Source organism: Balaenoptera musculus, chromosome 4 (assembly GCF_009873245.2).
Source record: "Balaenoptera musculus isolate JJ_BM4_2016_0621 chromosome 4, mBalMus1.pri.v3, whole genome shotgun sequence".
NCBI classification, from domain to species: domain Eukaryota; kingdom Metazoa; phylum Chordata; class Mammalia; order Artiodactyla; family Balaenopteridae; genus Balaenoptera; species Balaenoptera musculus.
Window position 1 is genome coordinate 123,177,553 of NC_045788.1, and position 17,743 is coordinate 123,195,295.

Sequence of the window (17,743 nt, forward strand, 5' to 3'; positions counted from 1 at the left end):
ATGGGGAAAAAAATCTGTTGGCTGTTTAATTTAAAACCCACCTAAGACCTCTAAATTGTGGTAGGCTCTGTAAGCAAATGCTAGCAAAGATTAGGTCCATTTGTGCAGTTAGGAAAGTGGTAAATCCTATTTACCTCACCTGGTTGGAGCAAAGTGAAGGGCAGTTCTGAGAAGAGAAGCACTGTAGTCAAAAGGCAACATGAATATCCTCCATAATGGCTCACGAATAGTGTTTGAGCCAACTCATTCCATTTTTGAACAGTTACAAACTTTATAAGAATAAAGTGCATTTAATTTTAAGGAAACCCTACCAATTAGTCTTTGTTCTGAATCTGGAGCTATGCCAGGCAATTGTCCATTACAAGTATTACATATTCAAGCCTGTGAAGATGTATTCTACATTATGCATCTTATTTTTTCCTCACTGTATTCACACCCCAATATCCTGCTTATTTTCCCCCTAAATGCACTTTGTCTTAATATTTTATCCATTAAAATCGACAAAATTAGAACTGAATGAAATCTTCTAGCTATGGAAAGTAAATATGGATTAGAATGGAAGACTGAATCTAATACTTCTGAAATAACACCATTTCTTCTTGCAGCATGAATTTACAATTATCTTTGTAGTCATATCAACTTCCATTCTTAAAGTTGTGTTAAATTAGCACATATCTTCAGGTTAAAATATAATCTTTAAATTTCTTATATGAAATACTATCAAGCCAGGTCTACATGGTTAATTGGATATATTTTTCCCCAAATGAAGAATTTTGCATCTATTCATTTTAATTGTCTGAATCCATTACTCAAATCTTTGAGGTATTTATACATTTAGTTTTAAATTTTATCCTTTCATCGTTTAGATCTTTTCCCCTTACCTTTTATTTTCAAATATATGAATAAAAAGTCCGTGAATGCACATCTGAGAGTGTGGCTAAAATCTGTACTTCAAGTTTACATTCCACTATATAATATTTAAGTGTTGCCAGCTATATTACAATAAACCAAGTACAACTTTAACTTGATCATATCCACTATAGCACATTAATCATTTTGAAGTATCCTGTATAATTAAGATAAATTTGTATGTATGTATACATACGTCTACATAATATTTACAAGTGTAAACATTTTGCAATAGTATGTGGTAAAACTACATGTATATTTTAGTCAATCTTTGCTGGACCTTAGTAATCACCTCTAAGTATATATTTAGATAATATATTTCATCATAGACAGTTAAATATCCATCATGTTGAGCTATAATTTATAGAATTTGCTGCATTCTTCCCTCTGTGGAATATTTTCCTCTCTATATTTTAGCTAGTTAAGCAATACTCCACAATTAATACACTACAAAGAGGCACTCTGCAAGCACATGTGCAAGGTATTTGATATGCTGGAAGTGGGGTTAATTTTAATTTGGAAACATCACTTAAAATAGTGAAGTAATCCCTCACTGAATTATTTCTTGAATATTTCTTGAAATCTTAGTTATGATTTTTATGTCATTCTCTTCAGATTTCAAATACTTTCCCTTTGTAGGGTAACTGGCATTAACAGTAGTATGTCTCTTGTGGATACAGCATATTCTTCTCAAATATTATTTATACTAACAAATAATTCTGTCGAAGGCACTGGCTATCTTTATTTCAGAAATTCATTAATCCTAAAATATTTTATTGTACATAGTGTATTTTCTTGTCATTCTTGTTTGAGTTTTTTTAGAATTACACTACCATTTATGGACTCATATCAAATAATTTGTACACATCCAATAATTCCTCTTTTAAACTTCTGGGCCCATTAGCCACTTTCTTTTGCCATGATGAACTTTAGAGTTTCTGAATCTTTTAAAGAATTACGGAATCCCAAATTTAATCCTTAGCTGGTCAGATTTTTGTGACGAAGAATCAGGTATCTTATTCCTACTACCACTGCTGCTCCAAATTTGGTTCTATATTACATTTTCAACACATAGTTATCGGATGGTTAAAGAGGAAAAAAAGGGAGATCAACAAAACATAATTGCTGCAAACGTACATGTTGCACGCACAGACTATTGCATCAAATAAGATGACAAATAAGGTAAAATATGTAGTCATATTTTTTAAGAAAAAATAACGTTATTAGCATCTCTGGGGAAAAATTTAGAAGTTTCCTGGCTGTTCAAAAAATGTCATGAAACCTTTAAACCACTGAAAGGGAAACACAGTAATATGAATTACTTCCCCCTTTGTACTGTTTTTTCTTATCTTCCAAGACATTTTCTCAGTTTTTTTCAAGTTCTTTTGGTCACTAATGAAGTTCAGACATTGCTGTAGTACATTTTTACTTGCCAAATTGATTCAGTTTTTAGGCCATCTTTAGAATTCAAATAAAATGTGCTATTCTGCTGAGTCTGGCTAAATGTTATTCTTTATCAGTAAAATGCATTTATAAATCATGTAAAAGAAATTACCTGCACTTTATACAATTGCTAAAAGCCCCATTATTAGTGAACTTTTATGCTCATTTTAGATTCCTTATCTTAAGAAGGGCTTCTTGTTATATTTTTAAATATTCTAGGTTGGTATATATTTAAAAGATTTATGGAGCCAAATATGTACCATTTAAGTAAAATTTACTGATTCTTAAGAAATGGCTCTATTCGAGGTAGGAAAATAATGCATCTCTGCCATGATGTCATGTCTTGTCATACAATGCCATTGTCATTTACACATTCTGTACACTAAAAACTTGTAATAACTTTAGTATAGGAAGGCACACAGGCTTTTCAGTCTGACAGATGTGTGTTCAAATCTTTTCTCTGTCATTTATTAGCTCTGTTATAGTTATCAATTTACTTAAGTGTAAGATGAAATTGTATCTTGCTCACTGAATTATGAGAATTGAATGAGATGTGTATTAAAAGCTCGGTATTTAGTATGCTTTCAATGTCATTTTAAAAATATTTCCAAATAAACATGGACAAACTTTTCCCTCTCTCTCTCACAGAAGTGAAAATGCATTTTTCTTTCTGTGTCAGTTTTCTAGGGCTGCCATAACAAAGTACTACAAACTGGGTAGCTTAAAACAACTGAAATTTATTTTCTCAAAGTTCTGGAGGCTAGAAGTCTGAAATCAAGGTATTGACAGGGTCATGCTCTCTCCAAAACCTCTAGGGGAGAATCTGTTTTATGCCTTTCTCTTGGCTTCTGTGTCACTGGCAATCCTTGGCTTTCTTTGGCTTACAGCTATGTAACTCCAATCTTTGTCTAGATCTTCACATGGTTATTTTCCCTCTGTGTCTCTGTTTACACGTCTTCCCTTCTTATAAGGGCAACAGTCATATTGGATTAAGGCCCTTACTAATGACCTCATTTTAAATTGATTACATTTGCAAAGACCATATTTTTAAATAAGGTCACATTCACAGGTACCAGGGATTAGGACAAGATATGTTTGGGGGGCACAATTCAATCTGTAACACTTTCTATTTCAAGAAATATAATACCATCCCAGCTAATACTGTAATCTTTTCTTTCCTCAATTTATGTATCCTCTGACCTTTGATTTAAAAATCTAGAAAGACTCCAAATAATTATAGAAATGCTACACTTACCATTGTATTGTCATGTAGAAAGTTTTTCTGTTTTATTCATTTTTGAAGTATACAATGTAATTACTATAGACAGAAAAAATCTTAAAAACATGATCTCCATGTAATTAGTTTATTAAGCTTCAAAGTATATGAGATCTTAAATATTATAGAAACTAAAACTCTGGCCCTTTCCATCAGTTGTTGATGGGAAAAATAAGAAAACATTCTTCCTGCTTTTATATATCGTGTCCTTTGAAGCAACAGTGAAGTGAACCATTAAAAAAGTAAGTCACGCCATTGAATTGAAAAACGGACTCTGATTGGGAAAACTAATGCCTTAGGAGAAAGCAGGTTTTGTAATCTCTGCATTCATGTCTCCTTGTGTCTTTGATGGATGATGAAAAAAGCTAAATTCTAAACAAAAAAGCTACAGTGACTGCAATACTATTACTTTTTGTTTTGTATATCAAGAGAAGTTTTAACACCCCGCCCCAGATGCCCACTAACTGGAAAGTGACAGGACAATGAGAAAATTAGTCCTATCAAATTTACCATTTTATAGTTCATTTTCTGATGACAAATTAGACATCTATGTCACAGGTCTTCAATTTACTTGACAAAATAAAAGGGGAAAAATTTGCTCTTGGATTACTCATAAGTTGATTGTTTCCCAAGTTTCCAAACAAAAATTTAATGAATTATTGTAAACTTATTTAATACACTTATCAGTTTTGGCTATTAGGTTTGTGTCATGTTAATAATAGAAACTGTTATAAGATTCACAGAGGAAAAGGTATCTTTCTGAAGGTTATTAATAAAGCAAAGGAGTCCTCTTGAAATGTGTTGGCTGGGAAATGTAGACTCACAGCCAGACTTAATTTGAAAGGCAGATAGTGCTAGAATATATATTCATGACCCAAAGTGTGCAACTTACTTAACCATGAAATCAATAAAAGAATCAGAAGGGGATTTAGAAGTTACAAATAGGGCAGGAGCAGGTGAGAATATTAAGGAGAGTAATAAATAGGGCAGACCTGGCTGAAGATAAAATCTGAGCAAAGGTATAAAGAAGGTTAGGCAGTTGGCCAAACAGAGATCCAAGACAAGAGCTTCCTGGGCAGAATAACCAGCTAGAGTAAATGTCCTGGAGCAGGAGTGCCTGGTCCACACGAAGGAGAGCAAAGAGACCACAGGAGGGAAAGTAAAGAGGAGCAAAGTAAAGGAGAGTAAAAGAAATAACAGATACAAGGTACCACAGAGCCTCATGGACCTTTGGCTATTACTTTGCAAAACAACTGCAGTGTGTTGTATGGGGAAGGACAGCAGCATAATATTTTCCCGTACTTAAAGTAGATAATTCTGGTTACTTTGAGGGGAATAGATTATAGGAAGCAAGGTGGTGGTGGGGGGGAAGCACAGAAACTGCTGGATGCAATTTAAATCATCCTTGAAAGTAATGACAGTTGATTGCACTACCAGAGTAGGTGATGAGAAGCAGTAAATTTCTGATTATATTTTGAAGACAGGATTGGATGATTTTATGATAGATTAGATGTGGAGTGAGAGGGAGAAAACTGTGTGTGGTGTGGGAGGGAGAGAGGGAAAGGAAAAGGGAGGGTCAATGATAATTTTATTCTAGAGTTTGAACCTCATCCACTGGAAAGATGAAATTATCAATGGAGAGGGATAGGTGTGCATGAGTTCATGTAAGTGATTTGGGAGAGGGACTATCTGGAGTTCAGTTTGGGGTCAACAGAGTTGGATAAATCTATTTGTCATCCATTTAGCAGCACTAAATGATGTCAGATTGTTGTATCTTGCACTCATCTCCTCTCCCAATGTCCTGACCATAGGAGACTCAGACAGGAAAGCAGAGGTACAGAAGTGTAAGGTGGGACAAGATTAGAAGGCAGAATCAATCTTCCCTTTCCTACTGCAGGTTGCAAGTCAGTCATTAGTCCAATTCAATGTTGATGAGAGATATAATGCTTAAACTGGGTAAGAGATGAAAGGTTTGATTGGAACTGGATTAAGCAGAGGGATCAAGATGTCAGAGTAGGAGGATATGGAACTCAACTCCCTGCACAATACATCAAAAATACATCATACATATAAAGATGAACGAATCAAAAATAGACAATTCAATTGCCGAGGTAAAAGGCAATCTAGAAGCAATGAATAGCTGACTAAATGACACAGAAGAATGAATAAGTTATCTGGAAGACAGAATACTGGAAATCACCTAATCAGAACAGCAGACAGAAAGACAAATGAAATATATAATGAAAAACTTATGAGATCTATGGGATAATACAAAATGTGCAAACCTATGCATAATAGAGGTTCCAGAATGAAAATAGAGAAGGGGATCAAAAATGTATTTGAAGAAATTATGGCTGAAAAGTTCCCAAAACTAAAGAAGGAAACAGATATCCAGGTACAGGGAGCACAGAGGGTCCCAAACAAGATGAACACAAATGGACCCACACCAAGACATATCATAATTAAAATGGCAAAAGTAAAATATAAAGAGAGGATTCTAAAGACAATAAGAGAAAAAGAGTTACAAGGGAAACCCCCATAAGGCTATCAGCTGATTTCTCTATAGAAACCCTGCAGGCAGAAAATAGTAGCATGCTATATTCTAAGTCCTGAAAGGAAAAAAACCCTGCAACCTAGGATACTCTACTCAGCAAGATTATCATTTAGAATAGAAGGAGAGATAAAGAATTTCTCAGACAAGCAAAAACTAAACCTACCCTAGAAGAAATATTGAAGAGTCTTCTCTATATACAAAAGCAGCAAGAACCTATAGGAAAGGGAAAATCACAACAGGAAAGGCAAACATATAAAAGGATTGAAGATCATTTATATAAGCCAGTACATACATTAAAATTTTTAAAAATGTAAAAGTGATAACTACAAACAGTAAAAAGATAAGCACGAATATGTAAAATAGAACAAAAAATCACAAAATGTAGGGGAGTAGAGTATAAAAATATAGATATTATAGAATGTGTTTGAACTTGAATAACTATCAGTTTAAAGTAAGTAGATATAGTTATGGGTCAACAGGCATGAACTCCATGATAATCACAAATCAAAAACATGCTATACATTCACAAAAACTAGAAAGAACAGAAATCAAGCATAATACAAAATAAAATCAAACCACAAAGGGAAAAACAATACAAACCACAAAGGGGAAATATAAAAAAGAAGAAATGAACTATGAAAACTGGAAAACGAGGATTAAAATGGTAATAAGGACATATCTATCAATAATTTTACTTTAAATGTCAACAAACTAATGCCCAGATCAAAAGACAGAGTGGTTGATTGTATAATAAAACAAGAACCTGAAATATACTGCCTACAAAAGACTCACTTCAGGGTGAAAGACACACAGATTCAAAGTGAGAGGATGGAAAAAGGTATTTCACCAAATGGAAATGACAAGAAAGCAAGGGTAGCAATACTCATATCTGACAAAATAGACTTTAAAACAAAGGCCATAAAGAAAGACAAAGAAGGGCATTATATAACAAAGGGATCAATATAAGAAGAGGATATTACACTCATTGACATATGCACCCAATATAGAAGCACGTAAATATAAAAAGCAAATATTGACAAAGAGAGAAATTGACAATGATATAATAATAGTAGAAGATTTTAACACCACACTGACATCAATGGAGAGATCATCCAGACAGAAAATATATAAGGCAATGAAGGTCCTAAATGACACAACAGATCAGTTGGAATTAACTGATATCTCCAGGACACTACATCCAAAACAAGTGCAGAATGCACATTCTTTTCCAGTGCACATGGACTGTTCTCTAGGATAGACTATGTACTAAGTCACAAAACAAGCCTCAACAAATTTAAGAAGATAGAAATTTTATCCAGCCTCTTTTCTGACCACAACAGTATGAAATTAGAAATCAACTACAGAAAGAAAAACTGTAAAAGAACGAAAACATGGAAACTAAACAACATTCTACTAAAAAGCCAATAGGTCAATGATGAAATCAAAGAAAAAGTCACAAAATACCTTGAAACAATTGAAAATGAAAACAACATTACAAAATCTACGGGATGCAGCAAATCAGTTCTAAGAGGGAATTTCATCGTGTTACAGGCCTTCCTCAAGAAACAAAAATATCTAAAATAAACAACCTAACCTATCACCTAAAAGAATTAGAAAAAGAAGAACAAACCCCAAAGTCAACAGTAGGAAATAAAGATCAGAGAGGAAAGAAATAAAATAGAGATCAAAAATACAAAATAAAAGATCAATAAAACCAAGAGCTGGTTTTCTGAGAAGATAAACAAGATTGACAAACCTCTATTCAGGCTCACCAAGAAGAAAAGAGGACCCAAATAAAGTAAGAAATCAAAGAAGAGAAACAGCAACCAAAACTGCAGAAATACAAAAAATCATAATACTATGACCAGTTATATGCCAACAAATAGGACAACCTAGAAGAAAAGGACAAGTTTCTACAAACATAGCATGCCAAGACTGAGTCAAAAAGAAACAGGAATTTTGACCAGATTGATGACTAGAAGTGAAATAGAAACTGTAATAAAAGAACTCCCTTCAAACGAAAGCTCAGGACAGGACAGTTTCACTGGAGAATTCTACCTAACACATAAAGAAGAATGTATATCTATCCTACTCAAATTATTGCAAAAAACTGAAGAGGAGGGTATACTCTCAAATCCACTCTATGAGGCCACCATCACCCTGATACCAATATCAGATAAAGACACTAACAAAAAAAGAAAATTATGGGCCAGTATCTTTGATGAAGATAGATGTCAAAATTCTCAACAAAATATTAGCAAACTGAATCCAACAATACATAAAAAGGACCGCACACCTTGATTAAGTTGGACTTATTTCAGGGTTACAAGGATGGTTCAACATATGCAAATCAATGTTATACACCACATTAATAAAAGAAAAGACAGAAACCACATGAACATCTCAATAGATGCAGAAATTGCACATGACAAAATAAAATTCAACATCCATGAGTGATAAAAATTATCAAAGTGAGTATAGAGGGAACATATCTCAACATAAAAAAGGCCATTTATGACAAACCCATAGCCAACATAATAGTCAGTGGTGAAAAGTTGAAAACCTTCCTGCTACATTCTGGAACAAAACAAGGACACCCTCTCTCACCACTTCTATTCAACATAGTACTGGCAGCCCTAGTCACAGGAATCAGACAAAAAGGAAGAAAGAAAGGGAAGGAAGAAAGGGGAGGGAAGGGGAGGGAAGGGGAGGGGAGGGGAGGGAGGGGAGGGAGGGGGAGGGGAGGGAGGGGAGGGAAGGGAGGGGAGAAAGAAAGAAAGAAGAGAGAGAGAAAGAACGAAAGAAAAGAAAGAAGAAAGAAAGAAAGAAAGAAAAGAAAGAAAGACAGAAGAAGAAAGAAAGAAGAAATAAAGAAACGGATTTCAAATTAGAAGGGGAAGAGTATAACTTACTATTGCAGATTACATGAAACTGTATAGAGAACCCTAAAGTCTCCCCACAAAAACTATTAGGATAAATGAATTCAGCAAGGTAGCGGGATACAAGAATAATATACAGAAATCTGTTGCATTTCTATACACTAATAATGAAATTTCAAAAAGAGAAAGTTAAAAAAAAATCCCATTTAAACTCACATCAAAAAAAGTGAAATACCTAGGAATAAACTTAATCAAGGAGGTGAAAGCCCTATATGCTGCAAACTATAATACAAATTGAATGATTCAAGAAATGGAAAGATATTCCATGTTCTTGGATTGGAAGAATTAATATTGTTAAAATAACCATACTGCCCAAAGTAATCTACAGATTTAATGTAATCCCTATCAAATTACCAATGGCATTTTTCACAGAACTAGAAAAAATAATCTTAAAATTTCTGTGGAACCACAAGTGACCCAGAATTGCCAAAGCAATCCTGAGGAAAAAAAGAACAAAGCTGGAAGCATAACCCTCCCAGACATCAGCGTATACTACAAAGCTACAGTAATCAAAACAGCATGGTACTGGCACAACAACAGATATATGGATTAATGAAACAGAATAGAGAGACCAGAAATAAATCCACAGTTATATGGTCAATTAATCTATGACAAAGGAGGCAAGAATAAACAATGGAGAAAAGACATCCTTTTCAAAACACGTGGTGTTGGGAATGCTAGGCAGCTATATATAAATCAGTGAAATTAGAACATTCTCTCACACCATATACAAAAATAAACTCAAAATGGTTTAAAGAACTAACTATAAGACATGACAACATAAAACTCCAAGAACCTAGGTAAAACATGCTTTTCATAAATTGTAGCAATATTTTCTTAGATCAGTCTCCCAAGGCAAAAGAAATAAAAGCAAAGATAAACAAATGGGTCCTAATCAAATTAAAAGCTTTTGCACAGCAAAGGAAACCATCAACAAAATAAAAAGACAACCTACAGAATGGGAGAGAATATATTTGCAAACGCTGCAAACAACAAGGGGTAAAATATCCAAAATATACAAGCAGCTCATACAACTCAATGTTGAAAAAAAAAAAAAAATCCAATCAACAAATGGGCAGAAGACTTGCATAGACATTTCTCCAAAAAAGATATACTGATTGCTAACAGGCACATGAAAAGTTGCCCAACATTGCTAATTATTAGAGAAATGCAAATCAAAACGAGGTATTACTTCACACCAGTCAGAAAGGCTATCATCAGAAAGTCTGAATATTAAATGCTGAAGAGGGTGTGGAGGAAAAGGAAACTTCACACACTGTTGGTGGGACTATAAATTGGTACAGCCATGATGGCAAACGGTAAGGAGGTTCCTTCAAAAACTAAAAATAGAGCTACCATATGATCCAGCAATCCCACTTTTGGATATATCCAGAAAAAATGAAAAATCTAATTCGAAAAGATACATGCACCCCAATATTCATAGCAGCGCTATTTGTAATAGCCAAGATATGGAAGCAACCTAAGTATCCATTGACAGATAAATGGATAAAGAAGCGGTATGTGTATGTGTGTATACACACATGCACACTCACACACAAATATACACAATGGAGTATTAGCCATAAAAAAGAATGAAATATTGCCATTTGCAGCAACATGGATGGACCTAGAGAATTTATGCTTAGTGAAATAAGTCAGAGAAAGACAAATACTATATCTCTCATATGTGGAATTTTAAAACTCCAGATGAATCTATATACAAAACAGAAATTGACTGACTGATATAGAAAACAAACTTATGGTTACCAAAGAGGAGAGGGGTGGAGTGAGGGACAAATTAAAGAGTATGGGATTAACAGATAGAAACTACTATACATAAAATAGATAAGCAACATGGATTTACTGTATAGCCCAGGGAATTATACCCAATATCTTGTAATAACCTATAATGGAATATAATTTGCTGAGAAAAACGCAACAAATCACTATGGTATACACCTGAAACTTACATAATACTGTAAATCAACCATACTTCAATAAAAACAAACAAAAATTCAACTAGATTACATTTTCTCATATCTAAAAGTAACTGGGGGCTTTGCTTTAGTATTAACTATGGAGATTGGGAGAACAGAGCATGCTTGAGAGCAATGCTAAAATAAAAGTATTTTCCAATTTATACACCATCAGTCAAATGGCCAAATCACTTAAATATGTCTAAGACGTATTCATTATAGTAAAATATGAGACATGCATTCAAGCCTATTTTTGATATCAAAAATATATTTTGCCTTCTAGAGTCATGGGAATAGGATTTAACAACTGGACATGTGGGCATCAAGACATAATTCAGATATATTGAAATATGTTTAAGTAGAGATATGTAATTTATTGTGATAACATAAGCTGAACAAAAAATAAAGCTGAAAGTATAGGTAATGGGAATAACTTATGTGGGTGGAATAGCAAAATAGGTCTCTTGAATATAATGAGTAAGAATGCTATTTTACAGTGATTAGGGGTCTAACTTTTTTTTTTTTTTAATGCAGGATGATTTTGTTACTCCCTTAATAAGAGATGTTTTAAAATGTGGTTTTGTATGGTTTCAAAATTGAGAAATTTTGTCTCTTTAATATCTGATGAGATTTGTACAGAAACATCTAGTAAAGTATACCTAAAATACTGCATTAAATATGATAAATGAATATATACTTTTAAGCATGTACAAGGCTTATGATAGAATAAAGTAACTGATCAGATATTAGAAAAAGCAAAGCAAAGAAAGAAAGCATAATTGCTCAGGGTTTGGGCTACACTGAAGCAGTCCAAGTTAGGAGGCTAAATGAATTTTGCAAAGAGAAAAACACCCCTGAAGAAAAACAAAGGGTTACAACATCAATGCAGAATAAAAGACAAAAACAAACCAGCAAACAAACATCATCAACACAACATTTTTTGCTTTTAGTAGAAAGAAAAACTAAGGCTCTCCTCAGAAATCCTATTTTCAATTCCTTTCCTTGATTTGCGGTTGCACTCAGACTGAAACCTTAAAATTCACAGGCCTGTGGGGAGTCAAAAGATGATTTTGCATATGAAAATCCATCGTTGGCTGTACCACCAGACCCCTGGCAGAATCAAGTGCAAATCCTCAAAAGAAATTAATTTTAGAAAGTATCCTCAAATAAAAGTGGTATGTAAATATTCCAAGCATTATAAACTCCTAACTACCTATCACTGAAAAACATTGAGAAAGCAAGCCACTATAGATTAAATAAAAGCTTGCAGAATCAGATATGAATTTAAATTTGTTTAATAAAAATAAGGAATTTAAATATGAGGGAGAAATAAGAGGTGAATAAAATATACCCAGGATATTCAGAAAGAAAATGAATTTTTAGAATTATATAGATACACATACACACACTATGGAATGCAGTTCAATTTGTGCTCTATTATTTCTGGTTATAATATAGAAGGATGTTAAGAAACCTACATTTTTACTAAAAAAATAAAACAAGAAATCACTAGATAAATCAAAACATTATTTGCTGTAGACTGTTTTCGTTCTCCCAAAATTCATATGTTGAAACTTAATCCCCAGTGTAATGGTATTTGGAGGTAAGGGCTTTAGAAGTGGTTAGGTCATGATTGTGGAGTCCTTATAAAAGGGGCCCCAGAGAGCCCCAGACTCCTTCCACCTTGGGAGGACACAGTGAGAAGGCGGCTGTCCCTGAATTAGGGAACAGGTGACCAGACACCGAGTCTGTCCGCACCTTGATCTTAGAATTCACAGGCTCCAGAACCGTGGGAAACCAATTTCTATTGTTTATAAGCCACCTGGGCTACTTTGATTATCCTGTCCTTCACTCACAATTGTAAGTTGGGTCTACTGTGGCAGAGAGCAGGGAGGTTGAGTAACATCTCTTTTAGTATCTAGAACATTTTTCTAAGAAGCTACACCCAGGGGTCTCATCCTCATCTGAACTTTAAGTCAGGATCCATGTTACAATAAGATGAAACTTTGGGGATCTTGGGAAAACATGAGTTTGCATGTCATTACAATGTACAAAGGTTGTAGAAGGCAAATTACTGGGGACTTAAAATAACAATATGTGCTAGTCCTCCCATAGAGAAATAGAGTTTCTTTCCCTTTTACTTGAGTCTTGCCTGAACTTGTGATGAGTTTGTCCAGCAGTGTGCCAGCAATACTCTGCCAGTTCTGGACCTGGGTTTTAAGAGTCCTGGCAGTTTGTTGTTTTCACCTTGGACATGTGATTTATCTGTGAAGAGAGTTGCCTTTCCTGGGTGGGGAGAGGACAAAAGGAGAGGGTGACCTGGGAAGCCCCCAGGTTTTCCCATTGAGGCAGCAAATAGACCAGTATGTTTACTTGGATTTCAAGTCGCAGTCATGCTTCCAGATGACTAACCACATGGTGACTCAAGACACGACCAGCAAAATACCTCCTTACCTGAACCCAGCCTATAGTGCAGAATCATGAGCAAATACGGTTGGCTTTTTTAAGCTACTAAATTTTGGGGTACATTTTTACACGTATTTTAAATTGTCTTTTGACAATTTAAACACTGCCTCTGCAGAGATATAAAAGGCTCTAGGCCCTGGACCTTTAATTTTGAATCATAAAAACTTTGGGGTGGCCTGTCCATTTCTCATACCTCTAAAGTTTCCACCTTGTCTTTCTTAGGTTTTGAAACTCTGATTCTCTAAAGCCATGAATTTATTTCAGAGTGTTTTTTCATTATTTTAACAAGAGGTACAATAATTACTAACATGATAAGGTAACTTGTGTGTCTGCTACTTGATCAGGTGGATTTTCTTCTAGCATCTTAGTAAATCAGAACAAAAAACACACATTAGTGCTTCAGGAGAAGTCCCCATGGCCGATGCTTCAATGTTTATCAAAACAGTGTTTTATTCTTTCAAATAGCTGATTTTTTTTCTTTTTACTTTTTTTCTCTTAATTTATATAGTATATATACATATGAATAAATACAAACATTGTGTGTGTGTGTATACACACACACACACACATATACATAAATTTAGATCCACAAATCTCTTTAAAGCACATACCTAACATCTTTTAAGAGCTCTCAGGCCAGGGTAAGAGTAGCACTGTTACTGGGATTGTGGCTAGGATTTTAGTCTTTCTCTTGTCAAGTTCCTGGCATCGGACAATGTATACCTGCATAAGTTAAGGGAGATCTGTGTGTAGACTATATTTTCTGTCTTGCAATTTTTAGTTTCACTTCAGATTTTAGGGGTATTTTTTATTATAGTTTTGAGGTATTTTGAGTTTCATGGAGAAATATGATATGGTATGATATTACCCCTGGCCAAGGAGTTTCCTTCACAGAGCCAATACGGATGGGCACCTGTTGAGAGTGATTATGTAGTGAAGGAAGCTCATCTGATGATAAAGTGCGTGATTTGCTAGGGCCTAACCCACAGTTTTAATATCGGCACACATAGCAATGCTTCCCATCAGACATTTCTTCTAAGTTCAGAATAACTGGAGAGTAGAGAGGAATTCAGATTATTTCATAAAGCTCAACTCAAGTCTGCACTAGCAGAGGCTGGGCTATGCTGACACAGTTCAGGCTAATTGTGAATTTATCTATCCCTTTCTGCACGTGGGTCTTTACTCAGGGTGCAAGAGGAAAACATACTGAGAGTGTCAGCCATATAAACAACCTAAATCCTGCAGAACATCAAGTCTTTCTATGATTTTATTCTCAAGAGATGGAATTTCTTTTGAAGAGAGCTGGCACGGCTGGCCCCTGGGACCCTATTAGAAGACTTAGGAGACTATTGCAGTCCACTGTTGCAGTTCACAAACAACTTTACAAGTTCCCCAGGGAGGCATTGTAACTCAACTCTCAACCATAACACACTCAAACTGAATTATTCTGAAGTCTCAAGAACCCCTAAGCAGACCATGTCATTTGTTTTTTTTTCCTAAGTCATGCAAGGTAAAGTACTCATTCACTATCTGAAATGAGACCAATTTTTCTCCTAATTTCCTGATTAGCTTCAGTCTATTTGGAGAAAACAGTAATTGAATTGTTGGTCCTATTAACTTTTCCTATATACTGTACCACTCTATGTTATGTTGTAGTGGGAAAAGTCAATTTAAAATGAATTCAGGCTAGCAAAAATCATGCTTAAAATGTTTTCTTATTTTTCTGAAATCTATAGTTAGCAGTCCATGCATAATCCCTTGGCTCAGAAATAGGTGGCAAGATACTAAGCTACCAAGATATACTACTAAGTAGTATATCTAAGCTACTAAGTAGCTACTAAGCTACTTAGTATACCAAGATACTAAGCTACTAAGCAAAAAACTGATTTGCTTTGCACCTTCACTTTATCACCAGCAGGGGGAGGTAATGGGGATTAAAGTGTGTAAAAATGGGAGGGAAATTTCAGAAATTATACGCATGTATAAAAAGTTAGGCTTAAAAATATTCTAGGTTATATCTTTTAAAAAGGGCATGAAATTTCAAAAAACCTAGATGTATGTGATAGAGGATAAGCTTGTATAAAGTAACATTCTTTCTGATAAAAATCATGTATTATTCATGTAATTCTTTATAATATAGTTTATAAAATTCTAGAGTTTATAGGCAAGATGCTTGCATTATGAACATATAAATACTTTGTAATTTTTTCTTAAATAAACAGTCAGATTTACATTTTCCTCACATCTTTGCTTCAGCATGTTTTTGTAGCTAATAAATCTGTGGATGTTTTTTATTCAGTTTGTTTGCTTTTAGGTCAGTGTGTCACAAATAATCATCTACTTTCCATCTATAAATAAGGGCATAATTGCTCAGTATCTGAATAAATACATCACCTTTAGTCCACGGGTACTGGAAAAGCTGATTTGAGTTAAGCATCCCAGATCAGAATGGCCATGATCAGAATTTTAGGAGGGGTAAACAGTGTAAGTCCAAAATATGATAAAATCTTTCATGGGATTTGAAGTAAGTATTGTGTAAATCATTTGGGGTTTTGGATATATATTTACAATTTCAAAAGTGACTATTACTGTAATCATAACCTCTAGTAGAATTAGAAATATTATAAACACCTTTAAAATCAATGACAATCCTATTAATTTGACAAGATACAGATCATTTCATTTAGTTAGCCATAAATGAAAAAGTTAATGGGAAAAAAATAAAGTATAAACCAGTGAATATACACTATAAATGAGGAATTATTTCAATTATATAAATATAAAGATAATAGATTTGACTCTCCCACACTAATAAAAGATTTTTGTGCAGTACTTGACAGGAAATGCCATATTCAACTGTAAGCATTCCCCATTTTGGACAGAACCGTATTAACTGGAACTTGAGCATATTGGGGATATCTGGAGGATACAGTTCCAAGTTTCAGTTGACATGGTTCTATACAAAGTAGGATTGCTTTTTTTATTTTTTATATATAAGCCACCGAATAAAAAAAGACACATGAATTTTAAAACTAAATATTTACAAATATATACCTTGCAAATACTTAGGTAACAATTTTAATTAAAATGAAAACAAAGGTAACAATACTAATATCATCTAAAATAGTATTTTGACCAAATGTCAAAAGCATAAGTTTTAGAGCCAGACTGTTTATAGCATTTATTCAGTAAACACTATAGCAGCTAAATAAGCATATCCTAAGATAAGCAAGAAAGAATTGACAGATACAGTACCATTTGGTCTTTGTAACATAATTTAAGTAATTAGTAATTATAAACAGAAACTGAGTGAAATTATCAATAAGTTTAAATGCTATCAGTCAAAATCTACAGAGACCTACACTTTCACTTAAAAACAACTTCAACTGAATTGTCATGTGAAAGACTCATTATAAGCTTAAAAATCAAGAAAATCAAACCATACAGGAGTTGAATAATCAAGTTACAATATTATGAAAGGGAAAAGAAGTTGATAAAGTTTTAAGCAACAAAAAAGCGAATAAATGTGAAATAACACAAAATAAGATCAATCCACAATTATGTTAAAAAGGAAAACAATTCTTCACAACCTCTGCAAGTTCTAAACTTCCTCTCTGCTCAGAACTAAAAATCATGGAGTTAAACGCATTGAGTATTTTAAAATCTAAGATAAATGTAAGGTAGGTGTTGTAAGTAGTTAAAAATAAGTTATAGAATTAACTAAAATAGAGAGGAGGTTGGTATCAAATGGACAGATAAGGTTAATACATAACAAAACTACTATACTTTGTATAACTAAAAGTAAATCCAATAATGGATTCTTAAACTTAGAAAAAGTCTCTGGAAATATAATTTTCTTCTGATAAGTACAACTTATATGTTATCCTTACATAAATCCGGGGATTAAAGGGATGTTCTAAATTTCTAACAGTTAAAGCTTTTTTAATCCCTGACTTTTACATTGTTCCTATAAAGTGTATTAGACTTCTTTTCATTTCTAGTTAGTTCCATGTACCTATAGCTACACACAAAGTTATTTCCTAACCATAGGTCTCAATTTGTTTTTGTTCCTTTGTTCCCCCTGCTATAGACTGAATGTTTGTGCCCCTCTTCACACAGTTCAAATGTTGAAACCTAAAAACCTAATCCCCAATGTAATGGTGTTTGGAGGCCCAACCTT